Source organism: Protopterus annectens, chromosome 5.part1, assembly GCF_019279795.1.
Source record: "Protopterus annectens isolate FY-2018-M chromosome 5.part1, PAN1.0, whole genome shotgun sequence".
Classification (NCBI taxonomy): Eukaryota; Metazoa; Chordata; order Ceratodontiformes; family Protopteridae; genus Protopterus; species Protopterus annectens.
Window position 1 is genome coordinate 355,436,391 of NC_056736.1, and position 18,271 is coordinate 355,454,661.

Sequence of the window (18,271 nt, forward strand, 5' to 3'; positions counted from 1 at the left end):
AACATTTCAATATTTGTTAAACAACAGAACATGTGTCCCAGCAATAGGTTTGGTGTAAACATATCCATTGATTTGTGTGTTTAGATTATTGTTGCAGATATGGTGTGGGGGGAGAGAGAGAGATGTCAATTAACAACTTATATATCCTGGCAGTACTCACAACTTTAATGATCATTGCTCTAATCATTACTCCACAGGTATTATTACAATACCCTATGGCCTTGGTTTGGGCAGTGGTATGTTTGTACACAGTATATACTTCAACTGTCTTATAGCTAAATTCTACTTCTATTACCTGGTAGACCTGTGGAGGGAATGTTTTTTAACAATACCTGACTGTTTCTACACATATTCTCAGATTCCTAGTTAATATTATGCACATACCTCTCAATCTCTTAATGCACAACATCTGGACAAACCTTGACAGTTGCTAGAGTAACAGGATTTGTTTTAATAAAACTTTTCTGAAGGATTTGAAGTCTGACACTCAAATGTATGTCATTATTTGGTGACTACAGTCCTGAGATCATCCCACTGATTTGCCAGGAGAAAAGAGGAACAGGCCAAAAATATGAGCCAAATATATGCACATTCTGGAAAAATTTGTACAGTTAAGAGGTATGATTATGCATACAGCCTACTACCACTGCCAGAATTTGAACAATGGCTGTGTCTGCTAAAAATACAACAGTTTCTGTTTGGATTTGAACCATGGCTGTGTCTGCTAAAAAGGCAACAATTTCTGTTTCATCAGAGAGAGCTATTTAGACACCAGTGTCTGTTCCTTCGGTGTTTTCTGTCTAAGTCTCTCTTGGTTGTACAATCTGACGTAATTACAATTGTCTTATACAGACATTCCTAGACATATTTTTATGTAGCAAAGTATGAGAAACAGTGGTTGACACAACAGTACTGTTCTGATATTAGATGTTGGTGAATGCTACGTCAGGCCATACAATACCAGAGTAAACACTACCAGTCCAGGATTTAAAACTTTATTGCCAGGCAGTTACAGTTTTCTTATCTGACAGACCTGTGGAGGGAATGTTTGTTAACACTATCTGTTTCTACACATTCCCAGAGTATGTATATATATATATATATATATATATATATATATATATATATATATATATTTTTATTTATTTATTTATTATATGACTCTACTAAAAACCATCAAATAACCCAAATGTCACTGTCCCTAATGTTGACAGAAAAAAATGCAGAAAATTTGAGTGTCAGCACATCAGCAGATATGTGCAAAGGACATGTCTTGGTGCGTGCAAAAAAAAAATGAAAAAGCATGCTTTTAAACAGATGGGCAAGCCCCACCTGCATTTCCTATACTCCTGCTAATTATATATCTATATATATATATATATATATATATATATATATATATATATATATATATATGTATATACTAACTCTGAGATTGCACAATAGCAGGGGAAACGGTATATCCCCCTTCTCCAAATATTGTGTGATCTTGCATATCTGTTTACCATCTGCTTAGTCAATGTAATTGTTTTGACTAAACAGGTATTATCTATAAGCAAATTTGATCATATCTGGTGGTCCCATAGAGATATATGCATACATTTTTTTCAGTATGTCAATATTATTAGTCATGTGCTCCATTATACATTTTGAATCCTTGTGCTAAATCATGTTATTCTGGTTGTAATTTACATATCTCTCATGACACCTTAAAATAGTGATTTTCTTTTTACCTTTCAGTATTTTATCAGTTTTTTATTATTTTATCTGAACACATATTTTTGGTTAAATATTAGCTGCTTTTCTGTCATTCAGACTTTTCACTTCCATCACCTCAGGGGAAAATGTATTCTTTTTTTGTAAAACACAATACAAATGGTCAATGTTTTAGTTAAATAGTTTCATCTCCCCAAGAAGAGGTAAAGACTTACAGAAAATATATTAAGAAGGAGGAGATATCTGAAGAAGACAGAATTAATTTTATGAAAACTTTTGCTGGACAGTACAGGTAATATATTTCTTAAGTGAATGTAAAACAACACAGAAATTATTTTCAGGAATCATGTTGTGTGTTATTTTTAGAATTATAAAAATTGAACAAGCAGAGGAATTTGTCTAGTTCCAACCTCACCACCATGAGTCCTTGTTCCTCCAGAAGTCTACCTTGGTCTCATGATTTTTGGAAATTCTTGTGACTGAGTTCATCAACAAAGTTAAGAGCACTAGTTTGTCTGTTTTTGTTTTTTGTTTTTTTTTTTTTTTATTTTTTTTTATTTTTAGAATTAGTCACATCTGTTAAAGTGCATCATTTATATAAAATATGTTTTCACAAGAGCTGGAATTAGCCATGCCTGTTGCAGGACATCACATACAACATTGTGCATGTACAATTCATTTTGTTCTTACAGTATGTAACTTTTTCAATATTTATTGATTAACATAAAAGTTTTCACTTGCATTGCAAGAATATGGCATACTTGCCGTATCGCAAAATGACTAATACAATGCATTTTGTTGATATCCTTATGGAAGAGACAAACAATGATAATGTTACAGTTACTATTTATTTTATTAGGGTAATTATAAGTCTAAATACAAAATAAATAAAACATAAAAAAAAGTCATGCCAGAAATTATTAAAGATGTTAAAATATAATAGATGGATGTCCATCTAAATGGTCAGCTGCTATTTCTGCTGCCTTTAGTATTTGGTAAATGTTTAATGTGTTAAGATATTTTGTGGGTAAGAAACATTCTCTTCAGATGGCATAAAGCAAAATGCTTTTACTGCTTTCTGTGTGCTCATGATAATAAGGCAAGTATTGACATGTTTGCTAGTTTTTATTTTTCAATTTATGCGCACTTAAAACTGTTAAAATCTATACCTGCCAGCTGTTAGAACAGTGTTAAAAATTAATTATTAACTTAATGAAGTGTGAGCATCAAAGTGCCCAGGTGCTAACTAAATAAAGGACTTTGGAGAACTTAGATATGTGGGACTTTCAAGGCTTTCATAATCTTGAAGTCAGAGATTAAAAGGTTGCTCTGATGATTCGTGTTCTAAATTTATTATCAACTAATCTGCAAACTCACATTATTAAATGAGCCAAAATGGTAAACAGATTACCCAGCTATCAATTTTTGCAATAAATGATATTCAGGCATATGATAGGACACTGCAGTAGAATCATGTTCATTCAAGGAAGAATACAAATTAGTAATAGTCAGTAAAGCATATGCAAATACTTAGCATGATTTAGGAAGAGATAGTGATGTCAAACAAATATAATTACAAGGCTGTCACAACATCATGAGGTTTCATCAGGGTGGGTCTCCTCTGTGTAATAATGTCCATGGAAACAAATGAGCTCTTGATAAGGATAAGGCTGACCCTTTGCTTTTACTAAGATAAGTGTTTAATATTTGTTTATTAAAAGCCACTTTCTAATTCATTTTCCAGGTATGAAACATGCATTATGCAGTATTGCACTATGCATTTACTTTACATATGGCCTGTGCAAAATACTGACTGAAATATGTCAGACAGAAAAAAAAAAACAAATAAAGGAAGCACAAACCAGAACATCAACAGTTCAATTGGCTTCCTTAGGTATGCATTTTATTAAGTCATACTGTCATAAGAGTAGTTGGTATCTTTGCAGAGACTTAGAATGGTGATATTTGTTTAAGAAGCAATGGATGTTATAGGACAAAATAATTTATACTAGGTTCAGAAGGTGTGAACTAATGCAAAGTGACTACTATAAAAAGTGCTAAAAAAATATTCAATCTCAGCATCATAATAGATGAAACCAATTTACATGTTTGCATCCTGTTAGCTGAACAGTTTTTGTATTTATAATAAAGAGTGGGAGGCGGGATACCATAGCCCCATTACGCCTTACTATATTAATCTAATTTGCTGTGCAAAGAACAATGTATTCTCTGACATAATTAGACCAAAAACACTAAAATGCCTAAGTATGTGTAACAATACAGAACTTATTACTAGTGGTGATTTATATCTTTGATTTTTTGTCAGAACAAAATGCCTGTGGACTTAATGAATATGTACTTAGGTATAGAAGTTTATTACTTATCTATTCGAGAATATCTAGGATTCAGATACATGTTAGTATATCAGTTTGGACATACTTGAAACTGCATAGTACTGTAGCATTCATGTTTACCTTCACTTGATTCCATTATGCACTATTTGGTTCCCTCCCTCCGCATGTCCCCATAATTTACAACAAATCTGTCTGTGTTCCACCAGTGAAGTAAAATATTTTCTTTGTCACTCCATAGTGTTTAGAGCTGTTATTTATTTTTCCTTCATGATAACGATAAACAAAATTCAGCTCCATCTTTGCATTCTCTTTGTAAAACGTGTACATATTCTTACTGCTGGATGTCACTGCTCTACCAGCCTGCTGACAGCTCCTTTTGCCTTATGATGTTCTACTGGCACATACTACATATGCATAATGATTTATTTTTGTACTATACTTTTTCAACAGCTACTGGTCTATCAAACAACAGACAAAATAATGAATGTTTATATCATATATTTAAACTATGCATTTGTTCTAGTACATGTACTACTTATAACAACTGTTCCACACGTGTAACATATATGTAACCATTATCGTTCTTTTACTTCATCAGATTCGTCTGAACCTGCACCATACTGTAAATATGCATGTGCCTTACACTGCTTACTTCTCTTTCAACATTTTTGGTTAATCACCACCATTTCTGCCAATGAGTTTGATTTTTTTTTTTACCTGAAAATGCATTTAACTCTGTCTCTGTACTCTTCTTACTGGCTCATTATTTTGTTACAAAAATGACTGCTTTAATGAAGCACCTTGTAAGGTGGGCAAAAATGTAGCGCTGTAACTCTTCCTTTAAAAACACTTATTTTCATTTTAATAAGATGTGTTCAGCTGATATCATAGTTGGTCTAGTCGAGATATAAGAAGGGAAGAAGTCAGAGTTTTTATGATATTGGAAATAACAAGAGCAAGGATCAGTTGGTGGGGGCAAGCTACTTTATTTAGAAAGAGTTCTTTTAAAGTATTTGATGTACATTTCACCATCTTTCTTCCTGGTCTCATAGCCCAATTTGTAATCTTCCCTCCAACCCTAGTTCCATTTGTTACTTGCAGTCGCTCGGGTGGGCATGTTACAAATCTTATGATCTCTTGCCTTCTAAATCACTTCCCGTTGTAGGAACTACCTTATCTTGTGTTTGCTGCTGACGCACTTTCCACACTATGATTGTTACCCTCTAATCTATCTCATTTTCTCTTTCAGCATGTAACTGCCATGCAATCCAGCATTTCTTTTAGTTACTGTTTCAGTGAGCTACAATCCTTTATCTGAAAAATCATCTCCTTCCCTTCCACTTTGTACTGTTATTCTGAAACAATATTTGATCATTTCCTACCACTTCATCTGAAAAGTAAATTCTCTGCTCAAGTCCAGTACCCTCTTGTTTGTTTGTTTGTGTACCCTCTTGTAAAACACTTAAATGTATTATTCACAAACGCATACTACATAAATAAAGTTACAGTAATCACAATGCTGAATACTGAAAACATAAAGACAATAATAGAAAATAGCAATGTACTCAGTAAAAGAAAGTTTAGTATTAAAAACTATTCCCAAATCGTGGTATTGTTGTGAAAGGATATTCCATTCCTTACCATACTAAATTATAAATCAGATCCATGTTTGCAACCTATTAGACTTATTTGTTTCCATGTAAAACATTATATCATCATCACTGAAGCATCTAATATGTTGGGTAAGAAATTTTACAAGTTAGTGCTATCCACTTTATATCTTATGGTGGCTTAGCATCTCTTCTTCACAGCTCAGGCAGGTTCAGATCAAATCACCTATCATTCTCTGTGTTTGCATGCCTTTTCCACAGCTCTGTGTTTTTCTCTTTGTCCTCCAGTCATCTCTCAAAAACATCCAGGTTGATTGGCTACACTATGTCATATATGTACTGTACTTACCCTTGACCTTGGGTCAAGGGTCATGGCTGAAAATGGTCTGAGCAGGAACAGCCTACCAACATGTTTTTTGATGGACAGAAATGACATCTACTACAGACACTGGATCATAATTCATGGACATAGTTCAAAATCAAAAAGATCAAGAAACAAAACTCAAGTCACATATTGCACTTTGATTTTTAACATAACAAAATGTGAATAATACTCTATTTCCTTTCTGTTTGGTAGTGTCTAGAATTATGCAAGCAGTCAGTGCTTATGTTGTCAATCGCCTTTTCCTGTTTAAATGAGTTGAATTCATGCATGTCAGTGAAGTGTGGTGAATCTGGCAATCTCTGCAGAAAATATTACATATAATATATCACATATCAGTATCTCACCAGTCAAGGCCCTAAGGCATAACACAAAAACAAACATCTTAGTCATAGGTGACTCAATTGTGAGACACACAGATGTCCCTGTCACCAGGTTGGATAAGCAAAAGGTCCCAGTCAGCCATCTGTCAGGTGCCAGGATCCACCACATCACATACGCACTCAAGTCTCTCAACAATGAACACTTATGACTCTGTCATAGTCCATGTTGGTGTGAATGACTTGAGATGTACCTCACTGAACTATTTGAAGAAAGACATGACTGAGCTCTCTGATTATGTGTCTCAGGCAGGTATGTCCCTAAACTTAAGTAGCATTTTACATTTGCCTAGGATGATACCTCAGTGCAAACAAAAAATGATTGACTTCAACAATTGGCTTAGTTTCTGATGTCATTCACAGGAGATTCAGTATCTGTCAGCCTGTGATGTCATGGTCGACAGACCTCGATGCTTAGCCAGAGATGGTCTGACTCTCTCACATCAAGGATTTCAGTTACTGGCAAAGGCTCTTGCCACCCCTATAGTTTTTTTAGACAATGTCGCAAGAACAATATTCTTGATGTAAAAATGCCCTCTAAAAACAACCTCAGGGCTATGCTGCTAAACGCTAGGAGTCTAAACCAGAAAGTGCACTCACTGGAAGCAGTCCTCACCTTGGAAGATACTGACATTTGTGCAGTCAATGAGACCTAGTTTAAGGCTCTGGAGAGCATTGCAGCCATACCAGGTCACATATCCTTCCACATGTTCAGACCACAAACTGAAGACATAAGAATTAAAGGAGGTGGTCTATCAATATTCATTAAAGATAAATAAACCTCTAAATTTTTTAAACAGCATGATTCCCTTGAATTACTTCATGTGTAATTGACTGTAGATAAGACCCCTCTTCAGGTCATTGCCAGCTATAGGACCCCATCCATGAATCAGGACATTCACTCAGCCTACTTGGAGCTACTTGAGTCAATCAAGATACAATCAAAGACCCTGGTTCTGGGTGACTTTAATTACCCATCCATTGACTGGGTAAATTATAGGTGTCCTAACTCACTTGCCCAAAGGTTTCTGGACTTCATTAAATTCAGTGCTCTGTACCAGCTGGTTGACACACCCACAAGGGGCTCAAACATCCTGGACCTGGTACTCAACAACATGGGGAACCTCTGCAGGACCCCAGTGTGTGACAATCCCTGGTGATATCTGGCCACAAATCTTGCTAGAAGTAACTATAACAAAAGACTCCCCCTTAGCAACAACAAGACTAAAATACTTCTGCAAGGCCAATTACAACCTCTTACATGATGACATAAATAGCTTCATAGCCCTTCCCCCCAGTGAAGGAACAGACACTTATGCTGAGTTAGACACCAATGCTTTATACGAGCACCTGTACAATTGTATTGACTGCCATACCTGATAGAACCAAAACAATATCTTTAAGGGAAAAAAAACTGCCTGCTGGACAACTGCCATTAATAGGGTATACAACAGGAGAGAAGAAATTGCTGTCTAAGAGTAGGAAGGAATGGTCTCAAAACTTGAAACACTCCCTCCTCAACTTAAGCAGGCAAGTAAGACTCCTAGTGAAGTCCTCCAAAGCTAACTACCAATCCAAATCAGCTTCCATCACTAAGGATAACCACAAGGTGTTCTTTAGTTACATCTGTAACCTCAAAGTTAAGGCCCCAGATCTGTGCTGAACTCATAGTTGATGGTACTGCATATACAGAACCTGTGGACATAGCAAGCCTGCTTTCTGACAGGTTCAGTGAAAACTTCACTCCCCTGTCCCCACTACATATAACCCAAAGCATCCCTAACACCTCTCATCCACCTAGTATCTCCAAGGAACAGGTCTTAAACACCCTTTACAAGGCCAAAAACACAGTCTGTAAGGGATCAGACAATGTCCCAGGCTGTGTTCTGTATGGGTTAAAACAGGAATTAGCATCATCATTGTGCACACTTTTCAATCACAGCCTAAGCACTGGCTTCGTCCCAGTGGACTGGAAAACAGCTACCATCATCCAATTGCACAAAGGGGTGTATCCATGGACTCTGAAAACTACAGACCCATTAGCCTGACTAGCCTTATCTGCAAGGCCATGGAATGAATCATCATGGATATTAACAAAGATCTAGGAAATCTCCATATGCTCAACCCCACCCAGTTTGGCTTTTTTAAGAGGAGATTATGCCTGTTAAACTTGATGGGCTTCTTCGAGACAGTCACCAAAGCCCTATACAAGGGCAAGTCTGTACATAAGGTTTTCCTAGACTTAGCCAAGGCCTTTGACACAATCCTTCACTCAGGCATCAATGATAAACTCACTCAGCTGGGTATCAACCCATATATTGTCAGGTGTGTTGCAAAATGGCTCACTGATAGAACTCATATGGTCAAAATAGGGGACTCTACCTCCTGCAGCATACCTGTAATCAGTGGTGTTCCACAGGGATGGATCCTGGGACCCCTACAGTTCAGAATCTACTTCTCAGAAGTACAGGCTAAAATTAAAGGACTGTGGCTGACAAAGTTTGCTGATGACTGCAAACTGGGAGCAATCATTAAAACCCCTAGCAATATGAACATCCTACAAGAAGGTCTTATGCAGACTAATCACTAGTGCCAAAGTCATGGTCTTAAACTTAAAGCAAAAAAAAAATGCATTATCATCCCCTTCAGCAAGCGTGATGTTCCTGCAAACTACTACATCAATAGCAATACCCTAAGAACACAGTCACTGGTGAGAGATCTGGGCACACAGGTTGACAGCAACCTTAACTTCAGTTAACATGCCTCCACAGTGGTTAGAAAGGCATTTTATATTGCTCATCTCATAAGTATGGGCATTGTTTCCATAAAGAGGTTATAACCCTCCATACTCTTCTCTCATCAGGTCAATAGTAGAGTATAATGCTCCCTTTGGTATGTTACTTTCAAAACCATTGCAGCAATTGGAAAGACCACAAAGGCTCCTTACAAAGAAAATTCAGGGCCTTCAAGATCTGTCTTTATGCAGACAGACTGAACTTATTGTCACTTTACTCAGCGTCATACAGACAGCTCAGAGGTAACATGCTTTGCATATACAGCAATCTCTGACCCGGCATTAATGGAAATGCTACACATTCAGAATTTGGAAGGTACACGGGTCACTCACTCAAAGGACCTTAATCTGGAATGTGACATCAACAGAACTTGCTGGAGAGAGAGATTTGCCTCACAGGGGTTGCCTCACCTTTGGAACAAGCTTCCTATACATGTTAAACAAAGCTCCTCATTAGCTCTATTTAAGCATAATTTGGACGATTGGATGGGTAACCAGAAACTCACCCCAGGGGTTCCACCTGTGTCCCTCTTGGACAAGGGCAGTCTGTGCTGATTTTAGTGTCTGCTAGAACCAGACACCCTAGGGAACATGGGTTGAACTTGGCTAGGCTTGTAAGGGCCTTGGGGCTATTAGTCTAGTAACTGCCTATGATCCAAAGATGTGATAATGATGTATAATGTTAAGAAAGCACCAAAGTAGAAAGGGGAAGGGAATGTTTACTCCAAGTAGGAAAAATACAAAACATTAGGGAAGGCTGGAAATATGATCATAACTCATAGTGGGATGTACAGGTGAGGTTAATCATTAAGGAAGGAAAGACAGTGATCAGCTGTACAGACATTCTAGTGTATGTGCAGTGCTAGTAAATCAGTCCTCACAATTGCATAAATACAGTGGAAGAAGCCCACTGGAGAGCACTATTATGTTACAAGGTCTGCACCAAAGCATACATTTAGGTAGATTGAGTAAACTTGTTGTTTTTAGTGTGGAAAAAGGAGATACAGAGAGAGCTCCGATCCCTGTTTGAAAAAGCTTAATTCCACATCAGTTGACCACATCTTATTACTAGTTATGTTAAAAAATATATACATAATTAGGAAAACAATTCATTACAATAGCTAAGCCTATGTACCTCATTTGAATCAACAATTAGGTACCATTTAAATGTACTCTATAGGGACAGCACAAAATAATTTGTTATCTAGTCCATGGGGTGCCTCCCAGAAGATGCATGGCAGGACACCACCTACACTTGAAGACAGAGATCCTCTGTTTTTTAGGCTGGTTCTACTGACTGTGCTCATTTTGGTGGGTAATGCAAGGTTCAGTACAGCTTGAATCATCCAACAAGGTAATTACATGGATTCATCATACAGTTATATCCAATAATGAACTATAAGTATTCCGGGTTCACACCCCTCTGGTTTAGTAACCAGTTTTGGAAGGCGTCACACACTCTTCTCAACCACCAGTGACATCATGCTTTGGAAATCTATCCAAATAATTAACCCAGCTTGTATTTCCTTTGCGATATAAACCGGTGACTGGAACAAATCGCTTTCTTATACTTTTGCTTCTCCATATGTCTGTCAGTTCCAGTCCAAATTCAGCACTCCCCTACTTTAGGTACCTGCTGCACATTTCTACATGTTTCATACTGATCTCACATCTTCAAAACGCACTCTCCATCTTTCCAAAGTTTGCAGTGCACAGAGCTGAAGTCTTACTAACCCAAAGTCTAACACATTATTTCATGATCTTATCTACTGTTGTTGTTGTTCTGAATTAGTAATTCTCACAGTAAATTTCTTTATGACGTTTGCTGTGATAAAAATGTTATTCTGTCATTTAAGTCCAGTCCAGACATCATTTTCACAGACTACATAACATTTAATTAGCCTTCAATTTCCTCGTGTTCTTTAGGGCCACAAACGTTCTTCAGCGTCATGTTTTCATTTCTACAAGTCATTAAAGCAAAGCAAAGGCAATTGCAGGTGGCTTCAAAGATAATGCTTTTACATAGTATTTTTACAAAGTATTTTCTACCAGGTTACTATATATACATACACATATATATATATATATATATATATATATATATATATATATATATATATATACACACACTAAAAGAAATAGTTGAAAGCAGCAAAGTGTTTTCTGCTAGAGACACCATCACTATCTCACACAATACTGTTCACAGAAGAAATATTTTGCCTATGCATAATGCTACTTATATTCAACACATAGTGTTCTGTTTCATTACTTATTTTGCCAATGATACAAAGCAATTTTTTTTATCTAGGAACTGCATGTATTATTAATATGTTTTTTTGTTTCAGGAATTGTTCCTGTAATGTATTGAGCGCTTTATGTCTACTGGTACTTCATAATGTATTTCTTTTTTGCATATTTCATCTGGAGAGAATTGTACCCGGAACTGACCTAATAGCAGCTTGCTGTTTTATTCACTGGAAAATATTTACATTGATTAAAATTCATTTATCAGCTAGCATTTACAAACATAACAGTTTTATCTATCCATTAATCAGTATTTATCATTGACAGCCAAGAAACCTAGAATGATGCTTTAAGCTGGGTTAGTTAATGTTGCATCTGTTCATGACAAAAGATTCTGCATCCCTTTGATTTAATTCAGTAGATGGTGTGTGCATCAAAATAACAAGGAAATATTTTTCCCAGCTGGTGTTTTTAAACAGCAGACATCACCAATCAAAAATTTATTATTTCCAGTGGTAATATTTGATGATAATGATACATTAGTATATGCAACACATTGTTCCTATCAGACCATCCAGCAATTTGTCTCACTAATCAGAAGGTATTCAAAGAACATTATCATCAAAAAGAGAAAATTATTTTTCTAATATAAATTTATTAAAAAATACTTTAACCTCTAATAGTATGTTTAGAGATTCGTATTTATCAAGAGTAAATGTACATCGTGATTAAATTTATATGACTAAATCTCAGCAGACAACACTTCATTAAAAACTGCATAAATATCTACTATAGTTTATATATAGTTTATATATTTCAGAGCAGTCTTTGGTCAATTGTGATTGTTTCTTAAACACAAACTTGTCTTTGCTTTGGCTCATTAGCAGCAGTACAAAGAACTGCCTGCTCACACCCTTGTTCTCTCCTCCCCTTCCCTGTTTATTACCTTAAGACAATCCTAAAGTTAAAAAATATTACCTGTGGCAGGCACCATTTTTAAAACCACAATTCACTCTGCTACAGGCCCCATAAGGAGCTCAGTGTCTCTCCAGTAAGTGTTTTACAACTGTAAATGCCTATTTATGTTGAATTGTGTTAGACATTTTACAACTGTATATGTTTATGTTAAATTGTGTTAGATATCTAATATGATTTATGCTTTATTATTGGAAGTTACTATGGCGTGCTAGGATTTTGTCTGCACCAAGTTGTTTTTAGTATAATAATATGGTCTGTTTGCATAGCTGCACCTTGTTCACTAATGTTATTCATGTAAATGTGTTGTGTGTAGGCAGCTCATACTGGTGTCTGATTATTTCTGTATAATTGTGCTGTTACTGGTGGATAGTATCACATTAGACAACCTCGACAGAGTGTTGCTCACTATATTTTTTATCTGTGACTGCATAACTGTCTTGAGGTTTCTTCTAACAGACTTTTTTCTAATTGGCTCAGTATCTGCATATACTAGTAGTTGGTGCATGGCATTGTCCTGCATACAGTAGCTATTTGCTCAGTTTGTTTTTTGTAATCTTTATAATATATTGTTACCATCTCAAAGTGCTTACTCCTCTCTGTACTCTTCTTTTCTAGACCTGACACCACTCTTAAGTATTCAACTGCGGTACCACCTTTAACATTCTTATAAGAAAAGCACAGTCCGGGTCTGAACTGTCTGCAAACAGCTAAAGTTAACTTTGAGTATGTGTCTACCTGTTTGAGCCAATATACATTTTCACCTGGAGAGCACTCTGCTTTGGCTTGTAAGCAGCCCCCCCCACCACCACACACACACACACACACACACTCATCTTCCACTTTCTCTCTTATTCCCTTCTGTTAGCAAATAGTATCCATAACTGATCAATACTGTGTGTTTGTTAATTTAAACTGAGACCACAGTAGCCTACTGATACAAGGTTATCCTGTTTTTCCACCTGAGAAATGGTTAAGAAATGGCTTACAGTTTCAGAGCAGTCCTTGGTTAATTGTGATTGTTTCTTAAACACAAACTTGTCTTTGCTTTGGCTTATTAGCAGCAGTACAAAGAACTGCCTGCTCACACCCTTGTTCTCCCCTCCCCCTTCCCTGTTTATTACCTTAAGACAATCCCAAAGTTAATAACTATTACCTGTGGCAGGCACCATTTTTAAAACTACAACTACCCTTGTCACTATTCTATGTTCATTTATCAGTTAACTCTGTTATCTGATTGTTTCCAGCCCCCTCATAAGAGCAACTAACAGGGTCTCTACTCACTTTGCTCCCCACCCTACCCCCTATTCCATCCTGTCCCCAGTGGTCCCACCTTTATTACACTCACAAACCCCTCCCATCTTTCCAATAGCCAACCACAGCGCTAACCCAACACTACCTCCTCCATCTTCCCACTACTATCACACCTCCTCAACTAACATGTACAAGCATACCTTACCTATGCTCACTGCATGCACTCTCCTTGCATATCTTACATCCTACCAAAGCTCCATCATTCCCCCACTCAACCACTAGCACTGTACTACTACTCACACCACCACTCGTGTCTCACCCTCACTCAGCTCCCCTCCCACCAACTCAAGAACCATCTCTATGCACCCCCCACATATTCTACCAGCTATATTACTAAAACATAAAGCATCCCTACAACTTAACATAGTAATCCTCCCACCTACCTATTACCCACAGAGCACAATCATAAAGTTTCCCTTATAAACAAACACATTCAAAAACTGAAAAAACTAATAACCTCATGCATATCAAAACTAACCCTAAGTTGAGACATCCACCCCAACCCTGGCCCTATCATCTTCAACTGCAATCCTCATAATCAGACTAGAAACCACAACTTCTCCCATATTACAGTCAATAGAAAGCCAAGTGACTTCCTTCTACTAAGCCTAAATATTAGAAGTATATCCAACAAAGTAAATAAAAATAAGTGGTCAATGTGCCCAAACTCACATTGGCAAACTCAAAAGACAGGTACAGCAGATCAGCAACAGATGTTTATTTTCACTCCACGAACAAACCTCACAGAACAGAAACAAAAACAAAATGGGGTATTTGTTTTCTGTAGGGCATCAATGTGTTTCAAAAAATCCCACAAGTCTTTTAAAATGTTGGAATGTTCCAATATAAATGGCTTCAAATGGAAGTCAATATATTTGGCTAGGGGGACTGTCAAAGAGTCCTCAGCTGTAACAATGGGTCTAAGAGGTGGGTCCAAATGGTTCTTGTGGACCTTGGGTATACCAACAATTGAAGGAATTTTTGGTTTCTCAAAATGTAGATAGTTGTAAGTTTCTAAGTCAATAGGCCCCTCAAGAAGTAAGTCGTTAAGACATATTGAAGACATATTGAAACTTTCCTTTTCGCAATGTTAAACTCATTCAAAGACACTCTTTCATATGTATATTCATCATTCAACATGTTTAGCATTTTGACTTCATAGTCTATTTGGTCCATCAGTACCACCCCTCCTCCTTTATCAGGCTTCATGACTCTGAGATTCTTGTCTGTTCTACAAGAATCAAGGATGTTGAATTCATCCTTTGTGAGATTGGGGGGGGTACTTTATTAAATTTAAGCTCATCTCTAAGACGCTTCTCTAAAACATTTTCAAAATTTTTGAGCTGTGGATATAACAGTGGGTTAAAAGTACTCTTTTTCTTTAAATTACTAGTACTCTCTCTTTTATCTAAACCATTAAAAAGTATCTCAAAGTTCTTTTGTCTCACAAACATTTTAACATCCACCAATAAATCAACCATGTTGGCTTTGACCCTGGGAATGTAGGTCAAACCTTTGGAAAACAAATTGAAATGTGTTTTAGTGACATGAGATTAGTGTACTTAAATATTTAAAAACCTTTATAACTGTATACACATTCACGGATAATTGTGTCTTCTACAGTTTTTATTTCCACTGCCTGTTCCTTCAATTTTGGTAAACATTCCGGTTGTTGTAGTTTATGAGTACTTTTAACCCACCGTTACATCCACAGCTCAAAAATGTTGAAAATGTTTCAGTGAAGCGTCTTAGAGATGAGCTTAAATTTAATAACGTACCCCCCAATCTCACAAAGGATGAATTCAACCTCCTTGATTCTTGTAGAACAGACAATAATCTCAAAGTCATGGAGCCTGATAAAGGAGGAAGGGTGGTACTGATGTACCAAATAGACTATGAAGTCAAAATGCTAAACATGTTGAATGATGAATATACATATGAAAGAGTGTCCTTGAATGAGTTTAACATTGCGAAAAGGAAAGTTTCAATATGTCTTAACAATTTACTTCTTGAGGGGCTTATTGTCTTGGAAACTTACAACTACCAACATGTTGAGAAACCAAAAATTCCTTCTATTTTTGGTATACCCAAGGTCCACAAGAAGCATTTGGACCCACCTCTTAGACCCATTGTTATAGCAGAGGGCTCTTTGACAGCCCCCCTAGCCAAATATATTGACTTCCATTTGAAGCCATTTATATTGGAGCATTCCAACATTTTAAAAGACTCGTGGGATTTTTTGAAACACATTGATGCCCTACAGAATACCAATTCCCCATTTTGTTTTTGTTTCTGTTCTGTGAGGTTTGTTCATGGAGTGAAAATAAACATCTCTTGCTGATCTGCTGTGCCTGTCTTTTGAGTATATCCAACAAATTCCATGAACTGTAAATCCACTTTATTAACTACTAAAACATACAGGTAGTTAATAAAGTGGATTTACGGTAATTCAGTTTGTGCCAGTGCTCTTTACATGCTGTGACCAGGAACGGATTTTGGTTTATTAGTTTTATTGTGTCGACTGTTCCAGGGCTTTTTCTGTTTTCCAAATTCCATGAACTCCATGCCACCATAGACTTGTACTCCCCAGATATAGTCATCCTGACAGAAACTTGGCTAAAACCTCACATTACCAGTGAGCAAATACTCCCTACAGGTTACGGCATACTAAGAGTAGACCAGCTAAACAAGAAAGGAGGCAGTGTAGCTGTAATATTTAAACAGCATCGAAACATCCAGATCTTAAAATCTTCAGCTCCACAAATAGGCAATGAAGAAATACTATATACCAACCTCAAAATAAACCAAAACAAAACCATCAACATAATTGGATGCTACTTCCCACCTAGCCAAAACATCCCTCCACTAGAAAACCTCCTCAGCTGGTCTACCCACCATCTCCCCCAAGAAACTATCATTTTAGGTGATTTCAATATTGACTGGCGGTCCTGTTCTGGCAACCATCCAACCCATCATGTAAACCTTCATGGCTTCACCCAACTAGTCCAGTCACCAAACAGGATAAATAAAAACTCCAGCAAGCATACTACCCTGGATTGGATACTAGTCAGTAAGAACCCCCAGTCATATATAACAGGCTGCTTATCAGATAGCCTCAGTGATCACTCCCCAACATTCCTACTCAAAAAATGCCTATACCAAGCTAAACCTGTCATCTACCATCAAATATGTAAAAAAACAAACTTTAACCCACTCACATTCATCTCATCCCTCAAAGAATGCAACTAGCATCCTCTAAAGTACCTCAGTCTTGATGACGCAGTTGAATTTTTTAATACGACCTTCCTGAGCATCCTTAATTACCATGCTCCCATAAGATTTTCCAGAATCAAAGCACAACCCTCCCCATGGCTACAGAAAACCACTAAGTCAGAAATGAAAAAAAGGGATAAAGCCTGGGAGCACTGGCACAAAACCAAAACCCCCTCAACTAGACAGAAATTCCTAGAACTACGCAATAGAGTCAAAAAGCTAATAAAACAGGACAAAGTCCAATACTACCAGTCTGGCCTAGACTCCTCACAACACAGTCCCAAACAATTCTGGTCCTCCATAAACTCCATCCTCCACCCAGGTAAAGTCAGTAGCCCTCCTCCTAACATCCCTCACTCCTCAGAAAATATTGCTACCTCATTCAGCACACGCTTTACACAAACCATACTATCACTAGCTAAACAACACAACTCACCTCCCCTCCAACCCACACCTTCAACTAGTAATCTCCCCACTGCCTTCTCTTTGTCTCCTGTACCTACATCCAACATAAAAAAACTCTTAACTAAACTTAAGCACACCAAATTAGCAGCAGACAACCTCCCAAGTGAATACCTATAAATCGCAGCTGATGCTCTGGCCTACCCAGTATCCATCTTGATTAACCGATCTCTGTCAGAAAGTTACGTTCCCACACTGTGGAAAGTATCACATATAATTCCCCTCCACAAAGGCGGACCCTCCACAGAACTAACCAATTACTGCCCCATAGCTATTCTTTCTCCACTCTCCAAAATACTAGAGAGATGCATACACTCTCAGTTCTCAGACTACCTCCTTACTAACAACCTCCTTTCCAATACTCAGCATGGTTTTTGACCAATCCATACCACCACCACTGCCTTACTCTCCTTTACTAACACTATCCTTCAGCATAAAAACAATGGCTATCTCTCCTCTGCTACTTTCCTAGACCTATCTAAAGCATTTGACATGGTCCCACACAAACAACTTATCTATGTCCTCAATAACTTATCCTTCTCTCAATCAGTCACTAACTGGTTTCAGAGTTACCTGTCTGACTGCCAACAATCTGTTGTATGGCAGAATGACATATCTCCCCAGCTACCTGTCTCCATAGGGGTTCCACAAGGATCCATCCTTGAACCCCTACTCTTCCCTGTTTTCACCAATAATCTAGCCTCTGCCACCAAACATGGCACACTCATACAATATGCAGATGACTCAACCATTATCTGCTCAGCCCA